Consider the following 17,223-nt stretch of genomic DNA (forward strand, 5'->3'; position numbering starts at 1 on the left):
ATGCTTTCTTAATATCTATTTTGATTTTGCTTCTTATTTCCTTATACTCATTTTGAATTTCAGGAAACCTGTACTTTAAGTATTTACGTCTTATAATATTTTTTCGTCTGATTAAACTAATTAAGTGTTGATCAAACCAAGGAGGGTATTTACGATTTGATTTACAATAATGCGGCACACACTGACTGATAATATTATTTAAAATGTTATAGAAATAATTTACAGCTTCATTAACATTTAAAATATTTAATAAATTAGACCAATCTGTATCTTTTAAATAATTATAGATCTGGAAAAAATCTGCTCTTTTAAAGTTAAATAAATTAGAATTATTAAGATTAATTGAATTACAATTTTGAATTGAGTAATTGAAAGTAATGTCTAGCGGAGGGTGATGCTTATCTACATTGACAACAGGACAAGAATCTACTTCTACAATTAAACCTATAATATCTGATAACACTAAGTCTAAAGTTTTTCCATTGCTATTTGTGACGTTATTAAGCAAATTCAAATTGAATGTTTTCATAAAGAACAATAATTGCCTACATACTGCATTACCTAGTTCTAACTTATAGTTAACCCCAGAAATTGGTTGATTAAAATCTCCGAGCACTAAAATCTTTTCTTTTTTTAGCTTGAATGAATCTAACTTTTCAAAAAAGGAACAGTAATCGACTAAAGGTGAGTTAGGAGGAAAGTATACATTACATAAAATAATTGTTGACTTATTCAACAACTCTAATCTTAACCATAAGTTTTCTCCACTATTTTCCAAATTATAAAGTCTTTGTACTTTTATACTATTGGAGATTGCTATAAGCACTCCTCCCCCCCTTGACTTTCCTGTTTGCAGCTGACACCGGTCCCTACGGTATACTTGATAGCCGTCGGGAAACAGTTCTGCATTGTAAACTGAGCTATTTAACCAAGTTTCAGTCAAAGCTATTATGTCCCAGTCCTTACTAAGAATATTCAAACGAAAATCAGCAGTTTTTGATCGTAACCCCCTAACATTTTGATAGTAAACATGCAATATTTTATCTAATACCATTATCTACGTTAAATAAAGCCACACAGTATAAATTATAATAACTAACCTTGAACAATGTTCAAAAGATAAACCAAAGAGACATAAAACACTTAAAAATAATAAATATGTATAGATCCCAGCAAACTCCTCACAACTAAGTACAGGCAATGTAAATTCATTTTTTAATAGGTTCATAAGTCTTACTTTACTTGAGTTTATCCAAATCCGAGACCTCCGAGACCAGAACCGGTGCGTGACCCTCTATCTTGCGAAGAAAGATTTTACCAGAGTTGGTTATCCAGGCGAACTTGAAGTTGTTGTCATCCTTGAACTTTCTCACCTCGTTCCAGAGAATCCGGGACTCCCTCGACAGAGACAGGTTGATGAAGATCTTGTTGTCGCTCTGGTAGCCCAGATCTCCTGCATTGACCCATTTCTTCACCTTGGCTCGTTGACGCATCTCCTCCATATCAACGCGACGGCAAAATTTTACAATAATGCCGCGTGGAGACTCAGGCTTGTTTGGGTTCTTTGCGAGCCTGTGGGCAGCATCAATCATGGAATACTCCAAGTTGAAGTTTACAGCTTTTGCTACCCGTTTCACGACTTCAAATATGTCTTCATTTCGGGCCTCTGGCACTCCAGTGATCTCTAGGCAGTTGCTCCTCGAGTATTGTTCGCCCGCAGCAACCCTCCTCTTCAAACCAACCAAAGATTCCTTCAACGCAATGTTCTCACTTCTCAAGCTGTCAATAAGAGTTTCACATTCAGTAATCCTCTTCGAGTTACCACCCACAGAATCTTCACAGTCCTTAATTTTATTGAAACACATGTCCACTGAGGCAGTAAAGTCATTTTTAATCTTTGTAATATCTTCCTTAATATGAGTAATTTCACTTAAACATTGCTCATTTCCCACTTTAATACGACGAACTTCGTCAATCAACAGATTCAATTTATCATCCACAGTCATGTTGTTGTACTCATCCTGGCTAGAACAGCTGTTGCTCCGAGTGTTTACCATTGTTGCGCTGAGCTTATCAGTTGACCTTGACAAGCTGCCTGACACACTGCACTGCACCGCTCCTAACCTTAAACCTGCTTACGCAGTATAAACTATTGAAACTGCACGGGATAACCATAATAAAGCATGCAATACTTGTACGTATCGGGTATATCACTTGCTAATAATAATACCTGCACAGTCACAATAGAAAATATTCACAGAAACCCGGCACAACCACGTAATAAGACGGAGCGAACAAACGCGTGTCAGTCTGCTAACATGCTCTCCCCTCCAATGTGAATATATATAGCTTTATTTCGTAAAAGATAAGGCGATTGTGACTAAGTTGTTAAGTATGTCATATCTAAGGCGGTACCAATGACTTAATTATTTAATGACACGCTACTTGCTTAATTTTTAAACCAGTATAAAATTGTCTATTAATTTTTAATAAATTCAATAAAATTAAATACCACAATTTAAATAAAGAGCAACAGGGAATTATTATAACGGTGTGGTTTGAAAAGCAGTAGTTTTGTTCTGAAAACCATATATTTAAAATCTATTCTCGGAATTTATTTAAATAAACCTTAACTAGCAAATGTACAATTTATCAGTTTTGTTTTTGGTTTTAAAATAGGGTTGTAACCATTTAATTGAACCTATGAATTATTTAATGTCGCAAGTTCAAATGAGGTGTAAAACCGTTTTTGATAAAGGCGCTGTGAAACAGCTCGAGAGTGTCATGTCTCGTTGTCTCACACGAGAGCCTCCTGAATGAAGAGAGAGTCAACAATGTGAGTAGAATCAATACAGGCCTATGTCACGTACATTCACCCGTACTTTATACAAGAAGAAAAAAGTGCTTTATTAAATTAAAAGTTTACAGCATCAGGAGTCTGCTTGGAGACTTCGTGATAAAATAAAAATAAAAACAAACAAACAATTTACGACTACGGCCAAAATAATCCGGGCCAGCAACTTATAAAAATAAAACAGAAAGTACCCCTTTCCAAGCGCTTTAAGCTCCTTTACTAAAACAAGACCAGAAAAAATATTCTACAATTAAAATTACGTAGTATATAAACAAATGAATATAAAACTTTATCAGAGAAAACAGAGAATAACCGGATGAAAACAATAATTTAAAATAACTTGCTTCGCTTTCTGCCAAAAAGATACAGTTTATTTTACATTTATTGAACTTTTTAATGAAAACTGAAATAGTATTTCTGCCAATATTAAATTTAAAACCAAAGTATTTTGTTTGAAATGTAAATAAATGTCATAAAGGCATCTGATAAATAGAAATATTCGTGACAAAAGCTGAATTGATATGGAATTCCATACATCTGTTCTCTAGAGTCCTTTAAATTACATACATATACTATTTCCCAAATTACACACTAAAGGCTTAATACAGCTAATCATTACCTGCTTACAAATTTATCTCTTCCCCTATAAAAAAAAAATAAATTTATGCTCTGTTTGTTTTTTGTGTTCATATCTATTTATTTTGTTTTAATGAATTATAATTTTATTTATTATTATTAATGCATGATTAAATTCTTCAATTAACTCACAACCATTCGCTTTCCATTAAACCACCACTTTTAGTTCTGTCCTAATTTTCCCCTTTTCCTAAAACCAAAACGTTTTATTTTTCCAAATTATAGTAGGATTCCAAGTTTACAGTAATTTTCCAAATTATTGATCATATGTTACAGTAACTGTACTTGTGGGTTCCAGTAGGACTATTTCATCGGTATACATTAAAGTATTTACTCGAATCCCTTGAAAATTACACCAACCCCCAAGCATTCCGATAAGTTATTAATAAAAAGAGAGAACGTCAATGGGTTGAGGATACACCCCTGCCTTAGGCCTACAGACGTTTCGAAGCTGGTCTCAGCCATCTCTGGTCCACAATCCACACTCAGTACCGTTATGTTAATTCTTTAAAACATTTAACACTTAAACTTAAGACAAGATACCTTATATATAAGAGAACGTCTATCAATAAAATCGAACGCAGATGAAAAACTCACGAAAAAGCAGTACAACCTTTGTTTTAATTGAAATTTGTACATTTATCATTGCCATGAATTTAAATATGTTATCCACGGGGCAATAACTTTTTTCCTGAAACCTACTTGAAATTCTGTAAGTATATTTCGAGCCATTAGCCAGTCCTGTAATGTATTGTAAGACTAAAAATTAATTTACTTATCTTGTCGATGAATGACAGGCCCCTGTAGTTGTTACCACGTTACAATCGCCCTTTTTAACAGAGGAAATATAACAGACTTTTTAAACGAAATCTATATTAGTCAATTTTAACAATTATTATTAAATACAATCAGTAGCTTATTCAAAAATAGATGTGATGAATTTTTAAAGAACTCGTAAGGTATCCTATAGTACCCCGGTGCCTAGCCGTTCTTAAATTTCTTTAAAACTCATTTTGTTTAATTTAAACTAAACTTGATGTCTAATACGTTATCTAATATTAATGGTTCAGCATAATCAATATTGCGAGCGGATTCAACATACTGTTAAAATAATCCCGCGATTCTTCTGTACTTTTATTTCCTACTTTCACATGTATTTCCAAGTATTTACGGCTTTCCAGCAGCGCCTTGCATCTACCGTTTGATTTGAGACAGCAATAATATTGTTATAAAACTCAATGTTTTTTATTTTTACATAATAATTTAAAAATAGAATTCGCCACCAAATTTAAAACCGAATTCTTAATTTACTTACTACCTTTAAATGAGGCTGAATTAATTATACTGTTATTATTTATTATTATAATAATTAATTATTTTTTAACCTCTCTTTTAGTGTTGCCCGAAGTTTGGTAATTACAGATTGATTAATCAAGTTTATCACTATAAAGTCGACAGTCTTCAACCGTCCATTGCATTTTTTGTAGCAACTGAAGCAAAATACCCTCCCTCCTCTCCACCACCCTGCCGATGTATCCAGTACCAGGTTTGCCAACCTCACAATAAAAGTTTACCGTGACATGGAGATGGTTAGAGCCCAGTTCAGTTAACACCTCAAAGTCAACAACAAATTCCAAACACGCTATAGAGACCGCAACAATATCAATTACGGATTTCCTGTTTGACCCATAAATGTGAACTCACCCTCTCTGTCGCTGCCGGGACCGCCCATTTAAAACTACAGAACCGGAAGCATCTAATAATTCCAATAACTGCCTCCCTTTAGAATTTAAACTATTATATTTAGAATTTTTATGAGTTATGTTATTATTAAGGGCTTCTAATATTGTTTATCCAAAAGTTTGTCCCGTTCAAATCCATCCATTTTAATCTCATACTACAAATATATTGTTTATTTGCATGGTGCAAAGAAACTTTCATATTTTCAAAATCAGTTTCCCACTCATAAACATTTGTATGCAAAGGAAACATATTGATTTGTTGATCTTCTCGTAAACATAATTTGGCTTTGGCTAAAGTGCAATTAATATTATCAAGAAAAGACATTTAGTAACTGGTGAAATAATATTAATTAAAAGAAATCGCCTCCTCTAGCCCTTCTAAGAGCTGAAAATTTTCTGGATGGGATAAATTTGAAAAACAAATTACTATATAAGCTTAAAATAAGGTTTTTATCTTTTTTCGTAATAAAGTGTTCAATTAAAAAAATGAGTATTTACTATATATTAGTAGCTCACTTAGTGACGTTCTCTGCCAGTATCGCTCCGAATCGACCATCATCCTTCATTTACATATCACCCTTTTCAACAACTCTGATACATTATGAGCTTTCCTAACTAACGATTCAATAAATAATATTTTCTTAGCAGATGCTTACTTACTCGGCTGATAAATTATCTTGTCTGAATAACTTCGAAAGTTTTTTATGAATAATATCTGAGAATGTATTTATACATATAGCACTGAGTAATTATTTTAAAGTCAGGTACCAAACTATCTCGTTTGGTATAAAAATCTCGTTATTCAAGGTGAAACAGGACAATCGGATAGTAACCTGTTATTACAAAGATGTAATTTGGTTAGTATATGACGCAATAATTTATGTAAAGATTAAAGCACGATACTGGATTACACGAAAGGGTTAAGTAACTTACCATAAGCAGTTATTTGATAAGCTCGATAGGTTAGTACCTGACATCTAGCAGCTCTGGTTGTACTGAATTCATTGATAGATTCAACGATGGTGATGTAATTCAGCAATCTCGGTCAAGAGAGGAAATGAATTCCCAACTTCTCGTGCACTGATTGGATTGACTCATACAGTGACACATCCTTCTAAACCTAAGTTTTATGTGACATTCGAAGCAGTTCAAGTTTTAGTTCAAAGTACAACGTAAACAGATTAGTCTGGTTAATTTAATTAGTGAACATTATTAAAAAGAAACAATAACCGTGAAAATTATGCTTATTTAAAATATTTGCAAATCCCAATTAGTAAAAATACTAAGATCATTTGTCACCTCTATACCAAATTTGTATGATTCTTAAGTACTTATATAATAAGCATATCATTACTACTTACAAGTATAATATTTACAAGAGGATATTTCTTTTAGAAAACGGAAAAGGACCTTTAAGGTAAAATATATGTTTCCACAAATTTATTATCATCTTTTCTATTATTTTTAACTTGTATATACTGATTTTATCTGTTCTGTTTTTAATATTGATATTTAAAAAATCGTATAAAAAGTACTTTTTAATTCTCAATTTAATTTTTGTTCATGATACGTAGTTGAGAATATCAAATTAAGGTTGTTTAGGACTAGCATTACTCATTTGTGGATTCAAATGGACCCTGCAGAGAAAGGGATTCTTGAAATCGACTTAAAGAGTTCAGAAACTTTTTTTATCTTAGTGTAAGGCCGCTTGGCTCGTCTGACGTTCTTTCCTCCTATAAAAAGAGAAGTTACTCTGAAATGGGACAGAAATAACTAAGTCTTTTCACAAAGGCTGAAGCGGGCGGTTTTTCGGAATACAAGCTAAACATTAAGACAAATTTCTTATTAACAGCACCAAAATAATACTGACTTAATTTCTTAATAATCCCACATTATGAATATATACGTATATTGCAAGGTAACCACTTAGTTAAAAGTAATAAATTACATGATTTTATAATTATGAAACTGAAATAATGATGTAGTGCTATACTAAAAGAGTGTTGAATTTAGAAAGTTTAGACCTATAAATGGAAAAGGGCTTCCGAATGTTTGACTTCATGATAAAATATAAAAACACCTGTTATAAAAACAGACTGTAGTAATTCCTTAAGGTGTTTACGTGATATAATTTGGAGTTTCTTTCAATCTAATAACACGTCATTTTAAATTTTCATCCAATATATAGCGCATACTAACATTTAGTATAAAAAGACAAAGAACTAACAATATTTGGTAAAAATGTCTTATGTAGTGAAACTGTCCGACAAAATTCATCACTTTAGTATTAAATAATTTTAAAAAAGTATTAAAATATCTAAAACGCTTTCATCAAATGTTAAATTACCCCTAAATATTTTATTTCCTGAATAAAATGAAAACGGAATTTTATTTCATGACACGACACATTTTAGCTTCGTACACATCTTCATAGGCTAGATTTTCAGGTAGGTCCTGTGAATTATACTTAAGTATAGTAGTAAAGAGTACCAGACTCTAAATCTTTCTCATCATATTTTCATTATCATGTCCATAACCTACAATATTTTTAAGAAAAAGTAGTTTTAAGTTGTCACAAGTATTGAAATTACTTTAAAAAAAATTTTCTGAAAATTGTACTATTAGCTTTAGTGATTTATGTTAAATTTGTTCACGCTTTAATAGTAAACTGGTGTCTATAAATCTCTACAATGAACATAAATAAATACGTTAATCCCCTTTTTCCCTCCGAAAAGCGGCAGTTTAATTATGTGCAAAGCCGCCGTTAATTCCAAATGTATTTAGAATTACATTACGGCAACGCTTCAAAACATGATTAGAATTTATTCAGATTAGTTTATACAAACTTTGTTACGGAATTTAAGCTATTATCAGGTATCTTAAAACAATACGTTTAATCAGAATATTACTATAAAGAATTTGATTGATTTTATTTATAATAAACATGTTTTACGAAATGGAAACTCAATCTGCAGGTGAACATTATTTTATTTTTTCAATGTATTACAGATTTTTAGAAATACAAATGGACAAGAATGATTATCGACCATCATTATACACTATATTACAATATATCACACTTGAGTTAATTGTAATAATATATTCTCATATATTCGTCCTCGTAATTAGTCGAAATAGTACCAAAAATCAATATCACTCTACCTACATATACTACATTGAAATCGAGTGAAAGACTAACAGTAATTTGAACAGTTGCAATAGTGTTATGCACTATCGGATGAGGTATTTGCATGGAGTGATGAACTAGATTAGATTACTAATGATAAATGAAAACAGATGTGAATGCTTCAATTTAGTGCGTTCCCGACACACTTCAATGTAACTGCAGTGTCAAATCACTACATATATATTCTGTTACGATTACCAAAATGTGATTTATATCGTTACTGACAGTAAGTAAAACATCACTGAAATATCCCTTTGAAATGGTACACCAAACACGTCTATAATAAGTGATGATGACTGGAATATATTCCAACACCTTTATCTTTTTTCTATTATTGGACTTTAAGTATAAAAAGCAATATTTTTGAAACCCTGCTAATTTTTAAAGTAGCAATAAAATAAATCAAATTTGACTGCAGTTTAAAAATGCAATTTTTAACTGGATCCAATCATTTGAGAAATAATTGAAAGAATTCAGGCTACTGTCCTGAAATAATAAAGGTGAATTTGATACTATTGTAAGAGAAAGACCTTAACATAGTGTTACGATGGATTCCTATGATTGGAAACAGAAATATGCGTGTATTAAGCATATTATTCCCAACGGGATTGGAGAGTAAAAAAATTGGAGAGCAAAGTATATAATAAATATGTGCCTAAAAGAAAAATATCCACACTAAAATATTGTTGCTCGTAGATAATTTATGAGTTGAAAAAACTTATGAAATACAGATATTTTGTATATAAAAGGTATTTAGGAGCCAAAAACCTATTGTTTGGAATAATTATATACTATTACGAAATATAATTAAGTGTATCTTGAGAGACGCCAGAAAAAGGCATTTTGGATCTTTGTTGGATCCTAATAAAACTAATAAGGATTTTTGGAAGGTGGTAATAAGTCAGGATACAGGTAAAGCACCTAAATTTATATCTGATCCTGTTGTAAATCTTAATGTATGGAATAGATATTGCTGTAACGTAGATTATCAGGTCAATGTTGGATTAACGAATTATTGTAAACAGTTAAGATTAAATATGGATGTGCATAATATTTTCTCATTTCACAATGTAAAATATAATGATAGGATAAGCAAAGAATTAATTATATTTCATCAAATGCTGTTGGACGTGATGGAATTCAGTGAAATTTTACAAAATAAATTTGTTATGAAATAAAAGATGTCTTATATCATACTTTTAATAACGCTTCATGGAACTGTATATAACCTGAGCAATGAAAAAAGTGATGATTTTTGCATTTACTAAAAGTAGCCGATCCATTAGAATTTAAGCATTATAGAGCCATAAATATTTCAGATCCCTCAATTGGTTTTAGACCCTGCACTCGGAAAGTTAAGTGGAGCAAAACTTAACATCAGAAATCAAGAATTTAGTTACATTTTTAATTCACCGAACAACCAATTTTTTATTAGAGTATGGTGTTGAAAACGAAGCTTATTACATGTTACTAATATATTATAATATAACTCTCTCCTTTTTAGTAAACAAAACAATAATTCAGTCATCTCAAAGAAAATTGCTACTTAATTAGTCCTATTAATTAAGTAGAAATACCTCGAAACCCTTTCCATATATATTTCCAATGTATACTTCAGTATAAACGTCTATGCTGGCATGGCTATATTCAAGTATACTGTACTTTGGTTTTAACAATTTTTCCCTAGCGAAACACAATTCTGCTTCCAGAACGAATCCAAAAGGGGTGATATATTGTAGATTGGTATGTTCCTTAGAATATTTAATAGCTCGCACAAAACATCCGTAGAAGAGATACATATTTTTTGTCACTTTCTAATAAAATAGATAAAACTAATAATAATATAAATTAATGAACTTGAAAGTATTATACACTATGCTGTAGTATATTTTTGAAGAAATACTTACATGGCTGGGATGTCATGTAACTGTCCTGGCTACTATGTATCATTTAATAATCACTTACTGTGTTGGGTACCATTTCTGATAAAAATGCATACACATTTGTAAAACATGAGAACTAAATAGTTATATTGTAACTTTTTTTCAAACATGGCTGAACCATGCCCGTTGGCCCGGCTACTACGGTTTTGTCAATAACTTCTGATTATTTACAGTACAATTTCTGATACTGTTGTATAAATGAGTTTAAAGCTGAGTAGTAAATTTTGTATTATTTACTTAATACAATTAAGACATGAGCGTGCTAGAGACATGGACCTATAACTAAGTACCTTCTTAATAGATACACTAGATTAAACTTTGCACAGGGTTGCTCTTATTATTATTATTATTATTATAGTTTTGATGAGTTCATTAGCGACTCTTAACAAATAAAATCTTTCAAGATGGTGGCCATTTCCATGTGAGCAAAATTTGTATCTCAAGTATTTCAAAAGATAAATAAAACTTATTCTTTTCATAAAATTATAAAGTACTCGTTATTCCGAATCAATTCCATATTGTATTATTTTAATCCATGTTAAATTTAAGCTCTATTATTTGAAGGTTTACGTTACTTCTATACTACAATTACTTATTCTTGGTTTTTAAATGTAGATAATTCAACCGAGATTCATAAGATTTTAAAGGTGTGAGGACTTGTTTTAAATGACTAGCGTTGAGGAAATGAAACACACGCGCGCGCAAACACACACACACACACACACACACACACACACACACACACACACACACACACACACACACACACACATACATGATCTTACGAAGGGGGACCTACATTTATGATGGTCTTTCCATTTTTGTATTATACGTTTTCACCTATATAGTAACGCTATTTTACCATTTATTAAGGAACCTACACCAATCCAAGCTCTTTCATAAACGAATTTATATACCGTTTAAATTTTAACTGGAATCAAACGACCAAACTTCACAACAAATATTTGTTGTCGGCGTCAACTCTGTGTGTATGATGGCCAGAGATGAATGCCATATTGCATTCCGCACACGTTTTACCGCCAAAACCAATACAACGAAGATCCGCACGTACTCTCCTGTAATTTAGAAAATGTATAACACTGGAAACGATACATGATGATTTTTTTTATTGGGTATTATTTTTGCCACTAGTAACTTTAACACCTTCGCCTTTTTACAGTTGTTATTATTTATGGATATAACATTACATGTACGTGTTATGTACTATAAATTATTGATAACTGGTCTTTGTTTGTAGAAGCATAATATAAATCCTTGTTTTTTTATTTATAAATACTATATGGAAAGGTTAATAAGATCGGTTTTAAATAATTATAATCTCAACCTATATAAGTGAAAACTAGAATAAGATGAAAATGGGAAAAAATTATACATTATATGTAACAGATTATATAACAATGAAAGGACTTAAAATTATGACTAGTCACTGATAAAAATATAATTCATAACAAATTAATAACAAACAGTTATCCAAAATAGTAATATTTTATATTTTATGGTCGTAACCAAAAAGATTTACTCATACCATCGATTAAAAATAAAGCACTTTTTCATTATTAAACAAACAAGAACTAGAAGATCAGATTTTATAGTTAGATATTTAATTTAGCCAAAAACAGATCTAAAACAATTGCAATATATGGAAACATTCAACATGGGAAAAGTAAGAATTACGTTATTTAAACTGGCGCTTTGTGTAAACTCTTTGTTTTAAATTTGTTTAAATGTATTCCTAATTTGAGCAAACGAATTAATCTTCAACAGAATATTATATCATTGTTAAATGTAACGAATACCAAGATAATGTTCACTTCTGTGGACTAATTTTATCACTTGACTGAATTATCCATTTAATTTTTACTAACGTAGAATAGTGATCTTTAATGAGGTAAAAAATTACACAACATATGTACGGCAATCCTTTACGTGAGACTGCGGTATATCAAATAGCCGTTGCATTTTTTACAGTACATAACTGTTAGGAGCTGCTGACGACTTTAAAGATAAAATACTGAATATTGTATTCGTTGTTTGGATTGTTCAGACTTATGAGTGTATGATCACAGTTTTGCAATTATAATCTAAGTGCTTACATATTTGTAAAGGAAGATTTCATGGCGAAGAAAGATTTATATTTACTATGAGGGTATAATCTGAAAATAAACTTGAACTAACCAAAATCTTATAGCATGAGATGGCAAATATAGCATAAGATTTGTATAAGCAAATATTTTAGAATTCTGTATAAGTTTACACTATTGCAGATCAAATCCGTGAAAAGGTTTGTATAATCAAGAAATTCCACGAAATAATAATTGTCGAATAAAGAAGAAAATGTACGTTATAAAATTTAAAGATTTAATGTCGTGGCCTTAAAACATGCTATAGGAATAAACCAATACATTCGTGTTAGGTTAAAATGATTTAAAAATTATTTTAGTCATTTTTTTGTTTACTCCTATGTTATTATGCTTTTCTATAACTTTTAAAATGCTTAATCTTGTAGTATTAATACAAATAAAACCCATGTTAGAATGTAAATATGTATATTTATAAACTTGTTCATATGCACTCAACTATGTACTCGTTTTATATGGGTCCAGATAAATTTATATTGGCTGACAAAACGTTTATAAAACGATACTGCCGAAACAAAAACACACATAAAATTTATTTTTATACAAGTCTCGGTCTATCTTAAAGATTCATGACAACTCCTTTACTCACAAGTTTATTTAAAATTACAATATTACTTGCAAAAATAGTAAGGGCTTTACTATTATTTATTTATCGGGAGTGAAACTATCGATAGGTAATATTTGTGCATTTTAGTGACGCTGAGAGAATTTAGGGGTGAGAACTATCCAAAGCTAGTATTTTTAGTAGCCAATGTCGGTTAAAGTAAACACTAAATATTTTTTTTATCAATAAACATATCTCAGAAACTTTTAATAATAGCTTATATGTATTATATACATATATATATATATATATATATATATATATATATATATATATTACTAAGAGCACATAACCGTAAGGGTATATGTCTATGTATTAATATAGGATTATCATTCATAATTGGCCAAATTACGTCGAATAGTTCACTGACCAAGACTAACTAATCTATGCAATTAAACATCATTGTGCTGTAATACTAAAATTATATAATAGGATTCACTAATTAAAAACCACTCTCAAAACATAAATAAGAGGTAAGATTTTAATTTATGTTCAAGAATATAAATATAAATGACAAATCGTTAGGAACAAATGCGTTTTAATGTTGTCGCCCCATTTATAATTATACGTTTATAAAGACCAAAATAAAAATTTATATATACATATATGTATTTATTACTTTCAGAGATTTGTCATAAAATTATATAGCTTTTGACCACTTGATAAAACTTTTATCCCGGTTTTCAAAGTGGAAAAATACAAATGACATTTGTTATAGATTCTTCTTACAAATTTGGCTGTATCTATTTTGTATGTACTCGTTGATTTTTAAAACATTTTTTATTCCTCGTAGCTCTAGTAATTTACATTAAAAATTGCTTGACAGTTTTATCCGACGAGGGGAATACGAGTCATGTAACTAATTCCAAACAAAATCCAATGGAAAAAACTAAAAAGAAAAACAATCAGGTTAATATCACTTCCAGGGTCACATGCCAGAAGTGGGAACGATATTGCTTTCAAAAAGTATTAACTTTTAGTTAAATAAATTTTTGTCGAAAAGAATGTATTAATTATTATTTTTATCTATTTTGAATAAACAAAGTTTTTCAGGGTCCTGCACTGGTTTATATTGTCATTGCGGCCTTCTTTATGTTTTATTTTTATTTTATAGTTAAATATACTTTAGGCATTCGCAGGAATTTTAAAGCGTTTCAGAAAATCATAAATCTGACAATACGTTTAAGGATTTGATTTTAGTAATAAAATAACATAATTAAACACTGTAATACATTACGTGTTTAATATACATTTATACTACAATACTTATAAAATATAATATGTGTCTGTTCTAGTCTCAACAAAGAATTAAACAAATTTGAGTTCAACCGCATCAGTTCTTGTTTTTTATTCCAGATAAAAACTAGATATTGCCACAACAGATTAGACTTATAATGAAAACTTTTATGTCTAACAGTTTAGAATTTATTCTAGAATTATTGCACCATATATTTTAGAATTGTCTACCGGATTCTAAGGTGTTTTTGCAGCGTTACACTTGTGTATGAAAAATTTCTATAGTGTATTTGTGAATTTTTCTTTGCGTGTATATTAAAGACCAAAATATGTTTCAGGTTGGTCTCAACATGGGTGAAAATAAAAATGTTTGTAAGTACACGAAGTATAAAATCGTAGTTGCAAAAAATACAAATATTTCTATAGTGTTTTTGATTATTCGCTATTTTATTAAGAATTTAACAGTTTTGAAAAATTGAGTTCACCAGTTGGTGAAGTATATTTACGACATGTCGAAAGAGTCCACATCAATACAAATGACCACGTGTCGTGACATCTCACAATCCCTAGTGCACAACAAAACACATACGAGTGTCTATACAGTTTCATGAAAGAAGAAATTGTTAAATTAATCAATTAAGTGTAGTTTTTCATCGTTGGGTGGGGGTGTTAAAATAAACTCATATACCAAACAATGTGTGTACAGTACATACTACATTACATATTGAGAAAATGCCACATATTTCACTTTCTGAACTTTCGTTGTGAAATGCAGAAATATTTATAGAAGGGTTTTCTATAGAGAATATCCGCCTTTTTGTAAAAATCTTATGGCATTTAATGCACCTAAACTTATTATTTCACTTAAGCTGTTATTATTATTCAACAAAATAAAAATACAGTTTCGGTTGAACTAAACTTTTTAATAACATTTCAGTATTTCAACCTGTTTCATTCATTTTGTCTTATTTGACTAGGAAATTTTGACAAACATACTTATTGTTATTATTTTCATATTTTCATACAAAATATCATGTGAAAATAATTAATATTCTTCATTAAATAGTCGCAGTTATTATAAGAGTTTAATAACAAAAATAAATAATAACTGTATCGAATAAATACAGATAATAATGAGAATAAATTTATCATCACATTTCATTTACATTTATGACTATTATATTATGAACTTTTAAGTATATTAGGATTTTTTTATTTGTCATTATTAGAAGTTGCAAAAGATAGAATACTGTTTTGAGGTATCTCAAAACATAAATACAAGTTTACGCAAGTACAAACCATTGTATGGCGATTAACTGGCCTAAATCAAACTAGACAATAGAACAAGTTAGAGATTTATGCATATGCATATAGTGCAAAGTGATCGGAAGGAGCAAATATTATGTGAATGCACAATACAGGTTAATAATATTATAAATATGCCTTTGTTTGTTTGTTTTGCTTTCACGTATTAACTGTGCAACGGACTGTATATTTTGAAATTTTACGTATTTAAATTGTACGTGGACATTCCTAGGGTCCCTAGGACGAACATAGGCTTATTCTTATTTCATAAATCCTTCCATTCTGCCCCCCCCCGCCACTTATCTTTAAAGCAACAGAAAAATCTCATCTTGGTAAGTAAAGTTGTGTAATGCTAATTCAAAGAGCCAATTATTAAACTTATTAAACTGTTATGTGTAAACATTATTTTACGGCAGCACGACCATATGTTTTTTTATTTTGACCAATATTTTTAATTTTTAGAGAGAAAGCATAACAAAATTAAGAACACTTCTTTTTTAACATCTTAGGCAAACAAATTTTTATATGTGAGTCACAAATAAATACTCGATACACTAAATGTAATTTTTATGACGAATCGTTTGGTGACATGGTCATCCATTTCCACTGATAAGGTATACAATGTTCATTAGGTATATGATTGTAGGTATAATGATATAATTCCAATAAATATTGAATCCAATAAAAATTAAATGAGGCTATTGCCATTTATACAAATTTCATAAATGTAAACAAAACTCATTTGACAGGTATTTGGTCTTCCAATCATATGTTAGTTTGGTTATTTAAACGCATATGTAACTCGTACAGCCAAATACAATATAATTAAATCGTAAAAAGTGGGGGCTCTGTGGTGTAATGGTATCACATTCACCCGGCAAGTGAGAGATCCGGCAGAGCAAGTACTTTTTATGATTCAATGTTTATTGAAAAACTTAAATAAGGCTATTGCAATTTATACAAATATTGCAATATATATATTGCAAATTTTAATTCAAGCAGTAACTTGTCACTTGATATTAAATTATTAATTACAGCCCCAGAACATTGTGAGAGTATTCAAATTCTTTGGTTGAAAATTCACAAATTTATATAAAATAATATTATATTGAATTAAAACTCCTACCCATTTCAAAAATCAACTCAGTACACTTTTATTACATATCCATAAAGTTCAAAAACTTTTGTGTCGTTGAATTTTTATCAGGAAATATAAATTAAAATAATTTTCTCTTTGATTAGCAAAGAAATAAAATTTATATAATCAATTAGATGATTTATATAAGATTATCAAGAATATAATCTGCTACTGATAAAGATGTCTGAGACCACCATTGGTAAGGCCTTACTGCAAGTATGTGCAAAGTGCACCTAAAGTCCTAAAGTTAATAATTAGTTGTAGGAATTCAATTATTTAATTTACTGCATTTTATGGTAGTTGGTGGTATTTATTTCATGAGCACTTAATTTTCTTTGTATGGCCCGTTAGGAATTTGCTATATAAAATACTTCCATGAATGTTTTTGGAATTTATGAAAGATATATTTGGTGAAGAAC

This window comes from Homalodisca vitripennis, chromosome 5, assembly GCF_021130785.1.
Source record: "Homalodisca vitripennis isolate AUS2020 chromosome 5, UT_GWSS_2.1, whole genome shotgun sequence".
Taxonomy (NCBI): Eukaryota; Metazoa; Arthropoda; class Insecta; order Hemiptera; family Cicadellidae; genus Homalodisca; species Homalodisca vitripennis.